This window comes from Crocuta crocuta, unplaced genomic scaffold, assembly GCF_008692635.1.
Source record: "Crocuta crocuta isolate KB4526 unplaced genomic scaffold, BGI_CrCroc_1.0 scaffold17, whole genome shotgun sequence".
Lineage (NCBI taxonomy): Eukaryota > Metazoa > Chordata > Mammalia > Carnivora > Hyaenidae > Crocuta > Crocuta crocuta.
Genome location: NW_027532041.1, coordinates 7,225,450 through 7,232,409, shown reverse-complemented (window position 1 = coordinate 7,232,409; position 6,960 = coordinate 7,225,450). Strand labels below are relative to the sequence as shown.

Sequence of the window (6,960 nt, the reverse complement as noted above, 5' to 3'; positions counted from 1 at the left end):
TATTTAAAAATAAAAAATAAATAAACCTGCCATTACAATTAATAAATGGAGGGGGGGAAAGGAGCAAGAAACCCTTTCTCAAAAGCACCTGCCATCCAGGAAATCTCCATACAGACGTAAATGTGCTTCTGGCTTTATATTGTAGAAAAAATAAACCAAAGGAGCAAATAATTAGTCTTCCATTAAAATAAAAATACTCCTGTTTTATAACACTCTTTCTACTGTCATCAAAAATTACAATAATATATAACATATATAGTGCCTTTCAGATAATCAAGATTTCAACTACTGTCTATTATGTCATTTCTTTTCTGAGAGGGCTGGAATTGGTCAAGGACCTACCCCACATGTGGACATTAAACAACTTGCCAAGTTGTTAAAGCACAAATCCCCATATTTTTTTTTTTTTGTAGGAAAAAGGGCTTCTTAACCGATGAGATTGGAACTCACAGTTACTTGTTTAATCAGAAAAGGAGGTTTAAGCTGGGAATCATAAAAAGTAATACACATATATCTTAACATATTCATTTAACTAAAGAAATACATTTACTCTACACCCATTCAAGTTCAAGTGTAGGCCCAAGATTATTTCTTTGGTATGGGGCTACCGGCTGGTGCTCTGAGATGATCATTTGCACAAACAAATCCAAACACATCTCCAGTGAGTACTAATTATTTTGTTTTGTTTTGCAGATGTTTTGTATATTTGTAAATTAAGAACTTAAAGACATAGATGAGCAATTTAAAGCAGAATTTAAGTTTTTCTGATTTTTTACAAATCTTCTCTGTTTTCTCACCCCTACTTGATAGCAATGTTAAAGAAATTTTCAAAATTTCCAAAGCATTAAATTTAGTGTTCACAGAAATAAAAACTCTTTACAATTACATTTTGTTTATTTATTTAATATCTAATTAAATTTTATAATTACAAAATGAGAAACAAGTAGCCAGAAGAAGTTCAAGAATAAATACAAGTGATTCATGTTAAGAATAAAGAGTTATGGGGGCTCCTGGGTGACTCAGTCGGTTAAGCATCCGACTTCAGCTTAGGTCATGATCTCACGGTTTGTGGGTTCAAACCCCACGTCAGGCTCTGTGCTGACAGCCAGCTCGAACCTGGAGCCTGTTTCAGATTCTGTGTCTCCCTCTCTCTCTAACCCTCCTCTGCTCATGCTGTCTCTCTCTCTCTCTCTCTCAGAAATAAGTAAAACATTAAAAGAAAAAGAATAAAGAGTTATGTGCTTATCCTTAGGAAGAGTCTATTTTCAAAGATCATATAATCCAATAATTCCACCACTGAGTATTTACCTCAAAAAATAAAATACTGATTTGAAACAAAAATATTTGTATCCTGTATTTATTGTAGCATTATCTACAGTAGCCAGGATATGGAAGCAACCCAAATGTCCATTAATACACACACACACACACACACACACACACACACACACACATGAATATTATTCAGCCATAAAAAAGAGTGAAGTGTTGCCGTTTGTGACAATATCGTAAAGGATATTTTGCTAAGTCACAGAATTCATACAAAAATAAATACCATATGATTTCATTTATATGTGCAATCTAAAAAACAAGACAAAAAGAAACAGACTCAAAAATACAGAGAACAAACTGATGGTTTCTAGAAGGGATAGGTGAAATAGGTGAAGAGGATTAAGTGGCACAAACTTCCAATTATAAAGAAATAAGCTACAACAATGAAAAGTACAGCATAGGGAATATAGTCAATAATATATGATGACAGATGGTGACTATACTTGTGGTGAGCACTGAGTTATGTATAGAATTGTTGAGTCAATATGTTATACACCTGAAAGTGATAGAACATTGTATGTTATTTTATATTATACTTCAATAAGACTTATTTTTTTTAAAGAATCTATTTCCACAAGCACCTGGGTGTCATGGGGCAGAACGGATGGACAGTTAGCAAGTTCAGCAAGTTGGTCAAGTAGGAGGTGTATTAAGAGAACATCCACTGTGGGGCATCTGGGTGGCTCAGTCAGTTAAGCGACCAGCTCTTGATTTCAGCTCAAGTCATGATCTCACAGTTTATGAGATCAAATCCCATGTGGGGCTCTGTGTTGACAACGCTGAGCCTGCTTGGGATTCTCTCTCTCTGCCTCTCCCCAACTTCCTCCCTCCCTCAAAATAAATAAATAAACACTGAAAAGAGAGAGAACATCCAGGGGCACCTGGGTGGCTCAGCTGGTTAAGCATCCAACTAACACTCAGGTCATGATCTCACAGTTCATGAGTTTGAGCCTCACATCAGGCTCTCTGTGTTAGCACAGAGCCTACTTCTGATCCTCTGTTCCCCTCGCTCTCTGCCTCTCCTGCACTCATATTTTCTCTCTCAAAAATAAACAAACATTTTTAAAAAGTTAAAAAAAGAGAACATTCATTGTAATTGTTATATTCCAGGTGTTTCTCAAGAGAATTATTATGATAAATAAATTAGAATTAAATTTATTTAAATCATTTGATAAAAAAATCATTTGATATTTCTATATTGAACATCATTTTAAAAAATAGAACATTTCAGGACTATTGTTTGGCATGACCCAATGCTCCTACTCATATAAAGAGAATCAGTGATTCTGCTGGCCAGATAGTAGTAGACCTGGCTTATGTAGTATTACTGTAAAAGTTCCAGGAATACTCTGCATTCTGCACAAACACATTCCTTGTCTACCACTGATACCTCTCCATTTTCTACCCTAGGAGCTATATTCATGTAAGCAAGTGGTTCTCAGAATTTAAAGGGCGTAAGAATTACAGAATGAACCTTTAAAATGCTGCTCGGAGGCTCTGATTGGTGATTCTGACTATGTAGTAATGAGGGGAGGCTCAGGAATCTGCTTTTTTAACAAGCATCTCAAGTAATCCAAACAATACTCTTAGACACTATTTAGACAAACAAAAGTTTTAACATTACTCAAAATTTCATCATCAAGAAACATGTTCTCTTTCTTTTGATTCCAGCTATCCTGGACTACCTTTAGTTCTGGAACAAACTAAGATTTATGTATCCTCAGGACCCTTGTATAAATGGTTCCCTTTCTAGGAATGATTTTCCCAAACTTTATAGACCAGCTTCAACTTTTTCTTCAGGAGCAAATATCATTTCCCCAGGGGAATCCTCTGCCATCTCTAGACTAGGTAATGAACTCTTGCCATACATTGCATCATAGCCTTAACCCCTCCTTGTCAAGCATATACTACTCCTGTTCAGTGTCTTTCTCTTCCCACTTGCCCCACCTCCAAATCATGAGCTCCACGAACAAAGAAACCATGTGTGCCCTGGTCATCATTACATCCCCAGCACTTCTCAAGGTGCTGGACAGAGTGGCCACTTGGCATTAATACGCAAGTAAAAAACTGAGTGAATGTCAGTATGCAAATTTCTTCAAGAGAGGCAATATTACCTGCACTTCTTCAGTTAACTGCCATTTAGATTCATTTTTTAAAGTTTGCTTATTTATTGAAAGAGAGTGCTAGTGGGGGAGGAGTACAGAAAGAGGGGGCAGAGGATCCGAAGCAGGCTCTGTGCTGACAGCAGAGAGCCAAATGTGGGGCTCGAACTCATGATCTGTGAGACCCAACTGAGCTGAAGTTGGACACCTAACCCACTGAATTACCCAGGTACCCTAGATCCATTTTTAAGAATAGGGTTTAATGGGGGGGGAAAAAAAGGATTTTTATTTTGGGAAAGAAACAGGAGAATGTGAAATTTAAAACTGCTCACTCTATTGTTAAGAATTATTTTTTAATGTTTATTTATTTATGTTGAGAGAGTGCAAGAGCAGGGGAGGGGCAGATAGAGAGGGAGAGAGAGAATCCCAATCAGTCTCGGTGCTGTCAGTGCAGAGCTTAATGTGGGGCTCAACCTCATGAACCATGTGATGAATCATGATTCAAGGCATGATTTTTGACCTGAGTCAAAATTAAGAATTATGTTTAACCAACTGAGCCACCCAGGCACCTGTGTTAAGAATTATTATACACTAATAATGTCAACAGTGAGGCTCAGAAAATTCTTGTTAAAGATCTTGGAAGAGAACTCTGGAGAAAAATGGGTGATTAATTACATGCTAATTCACTAAGTGGGCCTCTACTACTAGATTCTGAGGCATTCAATTGTGGCTACTTAGCATGATCTCTCAGAATATAACAGCAACAAAATTGAGAAAAATTATTTATTTTTATTCATAAAGTCATCCATTCAATATATATTAAATAAGCCTGACAGACAAAATAATTAAAACAAAGTTCTTATACTCAAAATGTTTTTAATCTGGCTGGTGATTCCATCAGCAACCAAGCTGAGCAGCCAAGAGAAAAAAATGAATAATAAAAAGTGAGAATGGTTTAAGGGACATCATCACATGTAGTAACATTTACATCATAGGGATCCCATAAGAAAAGAGAGAAAAAGAGGCAGAAAATTTATTTGAAGAAATAATAGCTAGAAAAAAAAAAAAGAAATAATAGCTGAAAACTTCCCTAAATCTGGAGAAGGAGACATCAAGATCCAGAAGGTACAGAAAGCCCCCAACAAATCAATCTGAAGAGGTCCACAACAAGGCATATAATAATTAAAATGGCAAAACATAGTGATAAAGAGAGAATTTTAAAAGCAGCAAGAGAAAATAAAACAGTTACATATAAGGGAAACCCCATAAGGCTATTAGCTGATTTTTCAGCAGAAACTTTGCAGGCCAGAAGGGAGTGACATAATGTATTCAAAGTGCTCAAAGGAAAAAAATCCTACCATGAAGAACAATCTATCCAGCAAGGCTATCATTCAGAATAGAAGGAAACAGACAAATAAAAGTTAAAGGAGTCCACCGCCACTAAGCCAGCTTATAAGAATGTTAAAGTAAATTTTTGAATGGGAAAAAAAGGCCATAGTCAGGAGTAAGAAAATCAGAGAGGAAAAAATTTCACAGGCAAATACAAACATAATGAAAGCAGTAGATTAATCACTTATAAAAATGGTACAGAGGTTAAAGCAAAAAGCAGTGAAATAAGTTAGAGCTATTAAAATCAGTCCAGAGATTCATAAAATAAAAGGATGTAAAGTAAATCATAATATACATAAAATGTGTGTGGGTAGGGTAAAATTTTAGTGCTTTAAAAATGGGTTCTAAGAGTACACTTAACCTGATGAGCACAGAGAAATAGATCAAATTACTGAATCATTATATGGTACACCTGAAACTAGCATAACACTGTATCTTAATACTTGAATAAAAAAGTAGTTTAAAATATATTTTAAGAAATTCATGGAGAGAGGCAAGATGGCAGGGAGGTAGGGAGCTCTGTGCATTTCGCTTGCACCCATATCTCAGAGAAGGCCTGAAGTCATAGACACTGAGCCACAGGAGTTTAGGAAGAGAGAGAGACAGAATACACTGGGAAGGAAACCTCTTAAGTGAGTGAGTGCGAACTGGGGAAGATAAAAGCAGGCCAGGACCGGAGACAGAAGGGAGGGGAGGGAGCCTGGCTCGAGGGCAGCCGGTGGTGAGTCAAGGGAAAAAGAAAGAGAAGCTGAAACTGCTCATAGAACTGTCCCTAGAGAAGAGAAAAACCTCGGCTTAGAAAGAGAGTGGTTTTAGTTCTAGCTGGGGTGCTGACTTTGAACTAGGTGCCCCTGGTCCCAGAAGGTGCCAGGAAAAACTGCTCTGCTGCGCTCCCAGCACCATACCCGGTGGGCGGGGAAGCATGGGCATTGAGGGCCTGAGGCTGCATTCCCCAAACTTGAGCCCTGGCAGCAAGGGAGGCAGCTGGTCGAGGCTGACCAGTTCAGCCAAGTTCCCCAAACTTGCCCACAGCAATGCAGAGGCTGCAGATCCCAGCAGATGTGAGGCTCTGCCATTCCCCTACCCCCACCCCTTTGACTCCTGGGAAGCAGCGACCAGTAGGACTATGTTTTGGGTGGTATAAATAAAGTGCTTGGACTGGGACCTAGAAATGAGGCAGGGCGTGGGGCATAGAACACAGCCCACCTTGGCTATGCCTGCAGCATGGGGAGATCGGATCCAAAGGAGTGATTTGCAATGCTTGGTTCAAGAAGGGACCGGGGCAATGACATTTTTCTCCCCACAGCCACCAAGGGGGGGCCTCAGGCAGCGGCCTGCAGGACACAGTGGAGGCTAAGACCCACTCCTGCTAAGACCCGCCTACAACAAACCATGTTCATCCCTGCTATAGAGCTTCCTTTTTTTTTTTTTTTTTAACCTGAGCCTGGGGAAAGACCAACATGGATGCACTGCCATGATTAATTCTAGATAATTCTTTCTATTCAGATATATTCTCCCTTTTCTCATTCTTAACCCTCCACTCTGCTGGTTGGCCACACCTACACCACTACCTTTTTATCTTTCTCTCTCGGGAGTATATAGTTTCTCTGAGTAACATCTTCGTTTCTTTCTCCTCGCCTCTAAAAATATTCTACAATTTCTCCCTCTGAATCAAGCCTCCTAGTCTCTCTGCTTCATCATTTCATTTCCAATCTCGCTTTCTCCCTGCCCTGTCATTTTTCTCTTTGTATATGCTCTTCCATCAGCACTGTATATACCTGGCTCTTTATTTGTAGCTGGGAATTCTGGTTTTATGCCTTTAGATTGTCCTTTGTCTTTTGGATTTTTTCTTTTTTCTTTTCTTCTTTTTTTATTTTTTATTAATTTTTATTTTTATTATTTGTCTTCCCTCCTTCCTCTTTATTTTCATTTTTGTTTTGTTTTGTTTTTTGTCCCTTCCTTTTTTTTCTTTTTCTTTTTCCCTTTCAGTTTGTATGTTTGTNTCTCTCTCGGGAGTATATAGTTTCTCTGAGTAACATCTTCGTTTCTTTCTCCTCGCCTCTAAAAATATTCTACAATTTCTCCCTCTGAATCAAGCCTCCTAGTCTCTCTGCTTCATCATTTCATTTCCAATCTC

General features: G+C 38.2%; 1 long non-coding RNA gene across 3 annotated transcripts in view; it reads right to left on the bottom strand.

The window, feature by feature from the left end:
* Positions 1-6,960, bottom strand: part of LOC144241732 (uncharacterized) — a 331,611-nt gene that overhangs the window by 99,776 nt on the left and 224,875 nt on the right. The gene's annotated exons all lie outside the window — the stretch shown is intronic.